At 39.6% G+C, this 13,376-nt stretch overlaps 1 pseudogene; it reads right to left on the minus strand.

Moving 5' to 3' along the window:
• Positions 1-8,951: 8,951 nt before the first annotated feature.
• Positions 8,952-9,303, minus strand: LOC103012813 (transmembrane protein 14A-like; annotated as a pseudogene).
• Between the last annotated feature and the right edge of the window lie 4,073 nt (positions 9,304-13,376).

A 13,376-nucleotide genomic window follows, 5' to 3' on the forward strand; every position in this document is an offset into this window, starting at 1 on the left:
TTTCAGGTGAGATTAACATTTAAGTCAGTGGACTTTGAGTGAAGCAGATTGCCTTCCATAATGTGGGTGGGCCTTATCCAATCAGTTGAAGGCCCAAATAGAAAAAGACTGACCTCCCCTGCAAAAAAAAAAAAAGGAATTCTGCCAACATACTGCCTCTGGACTTGAACTGCAACTCTTCCCTGGGCCTCCAGCCTGCTGGCTCACCCTGCAGATTATGGACTTGCCAGCCTCCACAATCATGTGAGTCAATTCCTTAATTAAGTCTCTCTCTCTCTCTCTCTCTCTTTCTCTCTCTCTAGTTGGTGTGTTTCTCTGAAGAACCCTGACTAATATACCTTGCGAGGTTATGAAGATTACATGAGTTAATTATCATCTGAATCTGAAAAATGGGGATTGTAATCTTTAACTTATAAGGTTATGACAAATTAAATAAAAATGGGTAAAGCACCCAGCACATGCTAGGGTCTGAATAAATGGCAACTGCTATTACTTGTGAATGAATACCAGAGGCAAAAACCAAAAGAGGAGAGAGTGTGGATATTGGCACGGTGAGATTTTCTCAGTTCACTGGGTAATACTATTAAATTTAAAAAATTGATATAGGAGGTAACAAAATTTTGGTCTCCCTAGCTATGATATACCAAAAAGGTGATACATATGAATATTTTAATTATTTTCAAATAAATGCCTAATGAGCCATTAACTAAAGATAGACTCTAGCTGTACTCTTAAAACACCAGACATGCAAAGCAGTGACATGATTTCACGTCTGAACATTTTATTTCAATTTAAGTGCCAGTACAATTAACTACTTGCTGCTAGGAGGGAGCAACCTAAGGAGAGTTTACACTGGAAATAATTCTCAATCTCAGAGTAGATGCATGATATAGCATTCAATCAGCGTGTTTATTGAATCCCTTTTGGGGCAATCCTGTAGCTATTGGGAGCATGCAAAAATGGATAAGATATTCCATTTAATCTACAGATATTGCCATTTGTTATGTACTAGGCAACATCCCTGCCCTCGGAGAATTGATCAAATAGCCTATGAGTTCATAGCTATAATGTAAGGCAGAATGTGGCAAGCGCCTTAGGAGGGGCATAAATGATTGAGCCAGTTGTACTTTGTTCAGGAAGTTGATTCTGGGGGCTCCCTCTCCTCATCCTGCCTCCACTGTGGCCCTCAGGTTGCACAGTTTGGTTTGGCACAAGCCAATGGGGTAGAGCAGCATCTTTTAAAAAAAGTTTGAGCAAAGCTGGTAAATATTAAATATAATAACATTCCGATTCCCCTGACTCACTTGCTTCAGTTCAGAGTTTACAGGGTATAATAAGAGAGGGTGAGGCAGGAGGGGCCTTTACAAGCCATTCAGAGGTAAAAGCTCCTCTTTTCCTCGTTTCCTCTTTCTTTTTCCGTCATGGCTGTTGTTTTGTTTAAAGGAGAATTTAACTTTAGAGTTAAAAAAAAAAAATAACTTAGGTAAATTCCCCTGACCTCATGACAATTTATGAGGAGAATACATAAAAATCTAACATGACAATAACAGGCAGTGGGGATTGGAGTTCATAAAAGGACGAGGAATAATTGAGTTGGAAACCATGAACCAGGTGGACGGAGATGGCCATCATGTTTGTTCTGTAGCCGGGGCTGTCATGATGTGACCCCCTTTTTCCTTTTGGCTGAAAATGAAATATTCCACTGTGGATGAGAGTAAGCCAACTGCAGGACTGACAAAAGCAAGTGATTTAGGGAAAATACACAGCATTTTAGTAATTTTTAAATAATCAGGATGTTCTTTTATTATAAGAATTTGTGAATATATTCATTTCAGGAGCTTTGCCACAGTGAGTGGGAAATAAATTAATCTGGGATTAAAGGAAACTCTATACTAGAAAAGGAAGAGTTTTAATAAAATTGAAAGGAATGGCCTCCAGCCATGGATGTTAATTATCATCTGATGAATAATAATGATGATAATAGGAGATGTGAAATAAGTTAAAATACATCCTGGCCCAAACTTTTTAAAAAAATTACCAACTCTGGAATGGTGCCTTGCAGAATTAACCAATGTGCTCACATTAAATGGTTTAAAATTAGAACTAAAACATATCTCTGCACTACAGATTCATACACAGCATCCTCTCTCCATGATTTTTTAAAATTAATACTATTCAAAAGAAGTCAACCTGGTGAGTATCACAAGTAGAATGTTGCCTACTCAGTAAAGAGAATGGCAATATAAGTATTTCTTACTATAAGAATATTTGATCATGAAAAATCAAAATATAATATAAAATGGCTAGCAGGCACAATATCTGTTATTTTTTCCAGTTCTACCTCCCTCTTCCCTTTAATATTTTATCCCGCTGACAATATGTCATTGACACACAACTTTTCAATAAGTTGACTTTTGCACATTTTAATTATACCTGTAGTTTTAAATCCTAAGTAAACTTTCCATCAATATGACATTTAAAATATTAAATTGAATATAATCATAAAAATTAAATGCATGTAAATTATTTCGCATAAGCAACTACAAAAACAGTGCGACAAACTCAGTACTGGGTTATAGAGGGTTGTTTCTTTAAAAATGAACCTCCTACACTACAGAAAATTATATCCAGTTTTCCAGAATGTAAACACATACTTCATTAAGCAAGGTTTTGTAAAGTCACATGAATATTAAAATTATTTATATACCTTATATTCTAGTTTAATGGGACAGTCTAGGTCAGTGCTGTCTAAGAAAGAAATGTTAGCCACAAATTTGAGCTACATATGAAATTTAAAATTTTCTGGTAACATCTTAAAAAGTAAAACCAGGTGAAATTAACTTCAATAATGTATTAATCCAGATATTCAAAATATTATCATTTCATCATGTAATAAATATAAAAAATTATTAATGAAATATTTTACATTTGTTTTCACACTACATCTTCAAAATCTGGTTTGTATTTTCCTCTTACAGCTCATCCTAATTCAGACTGCAATTTCAAATAATTAGTAGCCACATGTGACTAGTTGCTATCGAGCTGGACAGCACAGATCTAGGACTAGGTGTTTGGTTCTCAAAAGTGGCTGCACATTGGAATCACCCGAGAAAAGATGAAAAAATGTTGATGCCTGTGTCATGGTCCTATGAGTCTAGTGTATTTGCTCTAGGGCGTCACCTGGGCATTGGGATTAAAAAAGAATTTCGGGTGATTCTAATATGCAACAAAGTTTGAGAATCACTAGTTTTATTTAAGGCATTATCAAAACTTAAATATTATGAAACCAGTGTCAATTGTTCTTTACTTGAAACCAATAGCATTTAAAAATCATGCTGAAACATATTAGCGGTGTAGCATATATAGCATATGTGGCACATGTGCATCACTAGTATTTCTTAATAAAATTAACAATTGCTAATAAAATTCCAAGCTTTGATTAATCAGGCCATGAGTTCTGATGTAACACGGACAATTCCAGGTAAAGATTTAACTTCAGTGCTTGGTGAGAACTGTTGAGTATTGGCACTTCTGTATTTGTTCTGTGGAATTTTTACTTTATGATTGTTTAGAAAATCTCCTAATAGAGAAGTCACCTCTGACAATGGGATCACAAAACTTTTCTATGATGCCTACATTTATTTAATATGTTTAACTCTTGCACCCAACATCCTACTGCCAGTATAAGAGCTAACTCACATTCATGGCAAAAATTGCCCACCTTGTTTTCTACTCCAGTCATTGTTGATTATCTGTACCTAACATATCAGGTATATCTAATACCTCTCAGTAATAAACTACACTAGTAGTTAGTGGCTTTAAGACAACAACCGTTATTACTTCCATCGAATCTCTGGGTCTGCTGTGCAGTTCTGCTTCTGGGCCAGGTGGGCTACCTGGAAGCTAGTTGGTCTAGGATGGTCAACTGGAATAACTCAGCACTGCTCCTCGTGGTCTGTTAGTCTCCAGCAGGCTAGCCCAGGTGTGTTCTCAGAGCAGTGGTGGCCCTCCAGAAACTGTGTGAAAATAACGAAGCACATTTTAAGGCCTCTGTTGATGCTGTTTCATTAGCCAAAGTAAGCCACATTGGCAAGCCCAGAATGGATACAGGCATTAATTAATTTAATCTGCCATGCCTAGGTCTTATTTGGTTAGTCCTATCACGTTTGATTCCATACATTTCCAGTTGTTCTTACTCTGCAAGGTTTTTTTAAAATCTCTTCGGTATTGCAGTGTTGACTATCTCTCCCTATTGTAAATGGGATCTCTCTCAAGTTTTATTAGTATCCTTCTGTCTTGTAGAACTTTTCTTTGAGGTTTAGTCATTTTTACACTTTTAAAACCTCTTTTTTAAGTTGATTATATGGGTAAATAACAAAAATGAATACAATCTTTGATTAACCCAACAATCAGTAAACAGATATGTTTAAAACACTGTGCAGTCTTGAGTTCTAAAAAGGTTTTTTTTTTTTTTTAAATTTATTTATTTATTTATTTTTGGGTGTGTTGGGTCTTCGTTTCTGTGCGAGGGCTTTCTCCAGTTCCAGCGAGCGGGGTCCACTCTTCATCGCGGTGCGCGGGCCTCTCGCTGTCACGGCCTCTCTTGTTGCGGAGCACGGGCTCCAGACGCGCAGGCTCAGTAGTCGTGGCTCACGGACCTAGCCGCTCTGCGGCATGTGGGATCTTCCCAGACCAGGGCTTGAACCCGTGTCCCCTGCATTGGCAGGCAGACTCTCAACCACTGCACCACCAGGGAAACCCCTCTAAAAAGGTTTTAAATGCTATTTATTTCATCAGAATTCTAAACCTGATTTCAAAAAGATTGAGTAACAAGTTCTCATATGCAGACAGTGTTGATAAACACTTCCTACTTGTCTGTTATCCATTTAACGTTTGTAGTTCACACGTGTGTTTTTCACTGCATTTCCTCGTAATTGATGGCTCAATTCATCATGTAAAACCATTCCTGGTTGAATTTTGAGGAAAACATACTGAAGAGTTATATGGAGAGATTTTCTTAAACCCAGACATTAAACCCGGTTGAATTTTGAGGAAAACATACTAAAGAGTTATATAGAGAGATTTTCTTAAACCCAGACATTAAAGTAAGAGGCACTATATTTTATCACTTGGTTATATGACTGAGCTATGCTTTTAAGAAATAAAAGCAAGTACATTTCCTTCTCTGGGTTTGCTTACTTGGCATCTGTGGAGGTTCAGAGTCCTATAGAAACCTTTTTTCTTTTTCCCTTTAAACAGGCATTGTAAATTGTTTGTTACTATATTATAACCTTATAAGAGTAAATTACAGTTCATAGAGCTGTGAATTACCATGCAACATTCTGTGCCCCCGTGAGTAAATGACAAAAAACAGACGAATAAAACACTACCTACTTGTATTGTGCTGTTTGCCCTTCTAAAAAGGGTTATTACTGTGCAGCTCCCCATAAAGCTGGAGAAGGTATTCTTTCTGATCAAATAACTTGGACCCTGAGAAGCCCTGTGGAGTCTGATTCTCCCAAGGTTAGCTTTGTGGGTTTGGAATATTCCAGAATGTGACAGCAAAAAGTCATATCCCACCAGACCATTTAGCTTTGATTTTCCTCAGAACCAAACCTCCAAACAGGATTCAAGTGCAAGTAGTGTGTTTGGAGGTGATCCAAGGAAACACTGAGGGTGAAGCGGGCAAGTGAAACAATGAATGGGACGCAGCCAGCTTACCAGCTGGAGCTCAGTCCTGTGGGGGACTGGGGGGGACCGAGTGGGGAACACACACCAGGGATGTCCCAGTCGAGGCTGGAGGGAGCTGGGATCGTTATCCATCAATTCTCATCCAGTCCATCAAAGACTGAGGTTCTGCTCCCAGGGAAACTGATTTCCCTTCACTTCCATTCAACCTTTGCTTGTGAGCTGAAGGTGGTTCAGTGGCCAGAAAAAAGGCAAAGAATCTCAATTGCTGGCATCTGGAAGCCAGACGTTTTGCACCAGTAAGTGTGAGGAGATGTGAGCAGGGCAGCTCCACATGCACCAGGTAAACACAGACACGGAGAGGCGTCATCAAGTCCCTTCCCAGGCAGACCTGAATATTATCTTCATTCCCCTCAGTGATTGCCTCTTCTCCTCTGATTTCTAGTCCTCTCTGATCTTCTCAAAATGTGATGCTGTCAATGGAGGTATGCTCTAAAGATGTTCACAGCAGGCAGTGACCCACTGTGCCAGAGAACAACATGGGTTTGCCAAACCACCCGGTTACTTGCACACCTTAGCAGGGCACCTTACATCCAGACTGTTTCCAGAAAGTTTGGGAAAATTGTACAAAGGTGTCAACGTCTTGGAGAAGATCTGAAGACAAAGGCATTAGCAGATTTCCATCCAGAGCAATTGTTCTCACCTGGAGGAAATTTTAACCCCCTCTCCCTTCCTGGAGATATTTGGCAATGGCTGGAGACCTTTTTGGTTGTCACAATGTGGGGGGAGGGGACTATTGGCATCAGGTGGTTAGAGGTCAGGGCTGCTGCTAAACATCTTATAATGCACAGGATAGCAGCTCCCACCCCACAAAGAATTAGCCATCCTAAAAGTTCAACTGTGGTACTGTTCAGGCACTCTGATCTAGAGAAAAAACATCAGTGGGAGAGGAAGAAGCTGCAGGTCATTCATTCCAATTGCCTCTCCTAATCTTTTCTCCCAATTTTTGCTCTAACAAAGTTTCCATTGATTTCTAAAGGTGTTTCTAAGCATCTTGGGAGGCTCATTATGTTTGTGAAACTTCAGTAAATTGAATAAGGGAGTAGCAGTCTGACCTTTTAAAATGTTTCCAGTTGCTGAGCACTTGATTGAAATGCTAAATCCAAAGAACGTCTAATGCTGATTAGTAGTGATATGGCAAAAAAGGGCAGTTTTCTTTTGACAAACCAAGTCACAAAGGACAGAAAGACACTAACACTCAGTGATTAATTTCTGGAAATGTGGCTGAACGAATCAAATTATGTATCATTTGATGCCATTAAATTTGAGTTCCTGCATTATATGTGGACCTTTTACTTTTCAAGCATTCTCAGTGTGTGAAATTGAATGTGCCACTTACAAGCTATCATGTAATTTTCTGTTTTCTGAAACAAAAGCAACAATCTGGGTACATTAAAGACCATTATATAACTGACAAACCTGCTTTTCAAAATTTGATCCAAAACACTTACAATTACTATCATTTGCCAAAGGGAGCTATTCCTTAACAGTGAAAAGTCATTTAAAAATTAAAATTGAAACCTCCTCTACTTTTTTCCAACAGGAATATCTTCCATGTGTATACATTTTCACAGTTTATGAAGTTTTCTTTATACCCATTAACTCACTTGATTTTCAAATCAACCATATGAATAGAACAGATATCATTTTCCCCATCTTTAAAATGAGAAAGCTAAAATTCAGAGAGCATTATTTGCTGAAATAAAAATTTGGTTGTTGGAATTCCCTGGTGGTCCAGTGGTTAGGACTCCACACTTTCACTGTCGAGTGTGCAGGTTCAGTCCTGCACCACACAAGCCGTGAGGCGTGGCCAAAAAAAAAAATTTGGTTGTCTTACAAATAGCCGACACTATCAACACTACACAGTGTCAGCTATTTGTAAGACAACCAAATTTTTATTACATCATATCACATCATATTACTTCGACTTGATGTTTAATACCAAATTTTAAAATTTTTATCAAAGTATAACATACACATGGAAAACGGTGCATAAGTGTGCAACTCAATTAATTTTCACAACCTGAAAGCATCCATGTAACCAGCACTCTCACCAAGAAACAGGGCATGACCATCATCCAAAAGCCCACCTCATGCCCCTTTTGGACACCACTGCCCAATTCCCCAGGATAACACCATCCTCATTTCTGACAGTGTTGATTCATTTTGCCTATTTTCAAATTTTCTATAAACGGAATCATACAGTATGTCTCTTTTGTGTCTTCCTTTGCTCAGTATTAAGTTTGTGAGCTCCATTCAGATTACTGGGGGTGGTTGTAGGTCATTCTGATTGCTGTATAGTATCCCATATGTGACTGTTTCAAAATTTAGTCATCCAGTGTGATTATCGATAGGCATTGTGGCTGTTTTCCAGTTTTTCCCTGTTCAAATAGTGGTGCTGTGAACTTTCTTATACATGTCTTTGGTGGACACAGGGACATATTTCTGTTGGACTTATACCTAGAAGGAGGATTGCTGAGTCAGAGGATTTGAATAAGTCAGCCTTAGTAGACATTGCTCAACAGTAGTGGTTGTACAAATTTACACTCCCACCAGCGTTGTGTGAGAGTTCATGTTTCTTATCCTTGCCAACACTTCATATTATCTGTCTTTTTTCATCTGATTCCTTCTGTTAGGTGTGGTATTACATCATGGAGATACTGCTTTTCAATTTTAATTTAAGTTAATTTTTTAAAACAGAATGTGTTTTATTTGAATACTGAATACATTCTGTTGGTAGAGTGTGCTGAGGCTGAAGTTTTTTAAGGAAAAAAAAAACACTGGCAGTAATACAATTAAAATGGAAAAAAAAATAATTTCAAATATAACACAAATGACAAATAGATAACATTAGCATTCTGTGAAGCCCACTTAAGGGGCATTCCATCATCTGGTAAGTTGTAGTTTAATTTAAACTTATTTCAGACATGGGTATTTGGAACTATCAAAAAAAATACCGCATCAATAAAACATAACAGCAAATCAAAGAGTGTATCACGATTTATTAAATATCTTTAATGAAACCAGTATGTGATAATTAGAAAACAGTTAAACCATTTGTTTAAAAAAAAACCCTCAAACTATTGTCCATATTAGAGGTGATGGTATTTCTTTTATAGTTTGTAACATAAAATAAGACCACGTTGAACATTCCATATTGAAATTTATCTTTCCAATACAAAGAATAGGCTCTGCCCATTACATCAGAATGACACGAATTTAGGTTTCAGTTCCTCCGAATTCTCAGAGTGAGACAAGAGCAGCAATAAGACAAGTCTCAGAATCATCATGAGGCTTAAACCTGCAGCCAGCCCAGCTGGCATGATTTTCTTGGATCTCTTAAACCTCACCCGCATTGTGGTGTCCAGGAAGAAAGCTGTAAACAGTGATAGTTTTACACCTTGCTTGTCATTGGAGACATAGTAAAGCTCCATAACCAGCTGAAAATCCAACAAAAAGACCAGCAATCAAAGATGGAACACCACCTCTCTGCTTATATCCCAAAATGCTTACGAATGTCACCAGGGCTGCATAACCAAAACCAACCAGGTCCATTGGCAAGGTCAAGTCTGGTGTAGAGTTACTTCCGTTGAATTTCTCTCTTCTCTGGGCCAGTCCAGCTCCTTGAGGACTAAGCTCAGGTTCAGTTCGTCTTGTCTTTCTCACAGCATCAACCTCACTGCCAAGCACTAGGCAGGTGCTCAGTAAATACTTGCTACAGTCCGGAAGCTGACCCCGCCGCCAGCGCCTTCTGACTCTGCGTGCTACCTCTCAGCACTCTCAATTTTAATTTTAATAGTTGGAAGCTGAGCCTCTTGCCATCACTAGCCTCTAGATTAAACGCTGATTTTCACACTAAAATTGGCTTTGTTGTCCCTAGTTCCCACCTACATAAACGCAGGGCCTTAACACCCACTTCAAAGCCACCTGGTTATTTCTGATTGTCCATTTAGCCCAGAGGAAACTGCATCTGGATTTTGTCCCTGACCACTCGCTAGTATTTGGTACCCATGAGACATGTGGTGAGGCATGAGGCGTGGTTCACTCAGAACCATGGATGCCGAGCCCCTAAGTGTACCATGTCTCCACGAAGAGCGGTTCTGCCCAGCACAACAAATGCTGCCAAGGTCCAGGGCTACCAAAGAGCATTCTGTTCTCCCTTCACGAGAGTCATATTCTGGGTTCCACTATAAGAGATTCTTTGTTACCTGGGCCCCAAAGCATTATCTCTGCCCCCACCTGCATCCTCTTGTCCTGACCCAGCTGGCCAAATCCCATGTTCCGGATCCTGTGTCATGACCTTCCTCTCTCCCAGGGGTCGTTATACTTGATTGCTAGAGGGGCTTGGAAGAAACATCTCCTACTGGCCTCTTCATCCATCTCTTCCTTCCTCCCATTTCTGACCCAGGAACTGCCTCCCATGAGTGGGTGCCTTCACCTAACTCCAGCTGGTCTCCAAATCACAATTTAACATAGCCTGGGATATTACGCTATAAAAACATTGTTTTTCTGAGAGGAGGGATACTTTGGAAGTTAGAAAATTATGAGCTGTCCATGATATAAAGAAGTATATCTGCACTCTCTCACTGAGTCACAGGACTACACAAGGTGGATAGTCCCCAGGAAATGGAGACGCACCTGGACTCTTTAAATTGGATATGTTCAACCTTCAATACCCAGGCGCCTAATGTCTACAGATTTGCCAATATCTGTAAAGAATGACTGCAATAAGAATCTTCTCTAGTCCTGTTTTTAATTTTATTAACTGGGTAGATTGTCATAATAATCCCTTATATATAACCACCTTCAAATTAAGTGGCTTAAAATAATAAGCATATAGTTAGTTCATGAATCTGAGGGTAATGACTTAGTCTGGGCCGAACTGAGCAGTTCTTCTAGCCTTGACCCAGTTCACTCACGTGTCTAGATTCTTAGCTGTCTATATAGTCATGGCTTGGATGGCTGAGGTGACTAGTCTCTGCTCTGGGTATTTTTCCTCCTTCCTCTGGGACCAACAGGCTAGCCCGGGCAGGTGCTTCCCGTGGTGATGGCAGAGGGCAAGAGCAAGGAAGCCCAGGTGTGCATCGGCTTTTCAAACCTCTGCTGGTATTATGCTTGCTGACATCCCGTTAGTCAAAGTAAGTTATGTAGGTAGAGCCAGAGTCTAAGTGGAAGAACTGCAAAGTTTGATGGCTAAAGGTATGTGTACAGGAAAGGGTAAAGAACTGGGCTATCACACGAAGTAAACTTAGACAAGCCACGTAATCTTTCTAAGCCTCATTTATGTTAATAAATTAGAGATGATTGTAACCCAGAACCCCCCCTCCCAAGTATTTCTAGTGATTTAAATTGTGATAACTAGGTTGCAAAGATCTAAGTTCTTTATAAACTGTGAAGTGATGTACACATGTGAGATACCATTATGATGATGATGATGGTGATGGTGATGTGCATTATTCTCTTTATTGTATTTACGTGTTGTCCCTAATAATTGGCCTACATTGTCCCTGAGCAAAACTCTGAGGTGTGTTAGCTTGGCTTTCAGTGCCTCTGGCCTGACAAATGAAGTGGCCTCAGTTTTACTAAGCCTCTCAGGGGTGTCCATTACAATAATCTACGCATTTTTAGGAAGCAGTCAATAAATGGATGAATACAGAACATGAATAGATGAATGAATAGATGAATGAAGTTTTCAAGGAAATGACTAGTCAACCCTTGTCCTTTCTTGCATTCAATCAAGATGAATTGAGTGCCTTCTCTGGTTAGAGCTCCCTCAACCTGTTAGTAACAAGTACCAAGGATTCAAATAAGAACAGAGCCAGCTGCTTCCCTGGAGGAATTCACAGTCCATGAGTGAGAAACACTTCCAAACAAATTGGATTACAATGTGAGGCGTACTCTATTGGAGGTGTGCACCAGGTGCAGTGAGATCAACTGTGTCTTGCCAGGGAAGTAAGGGAAGTTTTCAGAGGAGGCTGTTTGGAGCAGAGAGGAATGAGTGGCAGTTGCCCAGGCCCACAGGTAGGGGTGCACATTCCAGGCCAAGGAAACAGCCTACCTAAAGAAAGGATCTCAGAGAGGTGGCATGTTGGAACATTGTTTGGTTATACCGGAATTTACAATAGGATCCTGGGTTTAACGGGAAATGTAAGTTAGACAGGTGGGCAGGTGGGCAGACCTTGTATATCATCCCAAGAATTTTCATTTTGCAGGGAGGGGAGGGCACTGAAGAGTTTGAAAAGGAGTGTCATGTTCAGAATTTAGTATTAGAAGGACCACAGTGGCAGGGAGGACAATAGGGATGAGATTGCAAGAGTCCAAGTGAGAGGTGGCCCATCCCTGATCCTGGGCCAAGGAGGGAGGGATGAAGAGAGAAGGGTAGATTGGACAGAAAGTCACTAGAGCTAATGGGACACTAGAATCAACTTGATGGTGGAAAGACATGTACCTGCCCAGAGCAGGAACATAAAGAGTATTCAGTTCGGCACTGTGTGAGTCAGTCAGTGGATTGCTGGCATTTACTGAGGGCTTGCTTTGGGCAGACCAAGGGGCTAGTTACTGTGGTGCATCTAGAGATGCTGAAGATACAGGCCTCTGACAATTAGTACACGAGTAGCTGTAGTAAGTCACAGAATAGAAAAAGAGCTTTTATTGAGGAACAGTCCTTGTGCTGTGAGATCATCAAGAAAGGGGTGAATGACCTTGATTAATTAGCTTTTATTTTAGGGGGCTGGGAAGTCTCATTCTAAGCTTGCATTGTTCGTGTCTCTATTAATTGTCCTAATGGATTCTATTCCTCACATGGAAAACCAGCTAAATGCCTTTCTCTCTTTCTAACGTGTGAAAAATGAATAAGACTCGAAAGTAGAGTTCTTCTAGAATCTTTTTATAGAAATGGCAGAGCCAGCACAGTGCCCGTCTTGCTTGGTGATGGTTGTTTTGAAGAACATACAGTAAGTAACTAAGTAAATTGACTTACTTGTCTGAAACATGTATTTTGAGAATTTTGTCATAGCCCAGTCAATTCGGAAGCAAATCATTTACAGTTAGAGTAGAAGAGCCTAACCCTTCACAGAGGACGTTGAAACTTTTCCACAAAATATTGAGAGTGACTTCAGGCAGATTATACACTTTTCTTAGGGAAAAGTGGACTAGTATTAGTGGGGATAATACAGGAAAGGACTAGGTTTCTCAGCTACAATGCAGATCACACTGGCATCAAGTCTGATAAGTGCTTGCATCAGGACCATGGAAGCTTTGGTGGAAATCTATGTAACCCCTAGATATTGTGTTAACTCACAGTGTTTAGGCGTTAGGTCATCTGACTGGGCAGCTAGTCAGAAAGAACTCAATGGAAAAATATTAAAGAAAAAAAAATCATTTCCCTGAAATAAAATGTCTAAAGAGAGTGATAAACTTATTTGCTGCCCCTTTCAAGTATAATGGCTATGCTAATCAGAGTTCATCATAAGTTTTCATTTCTTTCCCCTAGTAATATAAATTCATAAGGAAATTCAAGATTGATTTACTCTCTTGAGCAAAAGGTAGGCAGGGAATATAAATGAATAAAGAAAGTGAGCGAAAAACTATGGACCTTGCCCCTTTGTAAAAGAAACAGCTACATTTCC

This window comes from Balaenoptera acutorostrata, chromosome 15, assembly GCF_949987535.1.
Source record: "Balaenoptera acutorostrata chromosome 15, mBalAcu1.1, whole genome shotgun sequence".
NCBI lineage: Eukaryota > Metazoa > Chordata > Mammalia > Artiodactyla > Balaenopteridae > Balaenoptera > Balaenoptera acutorostrata.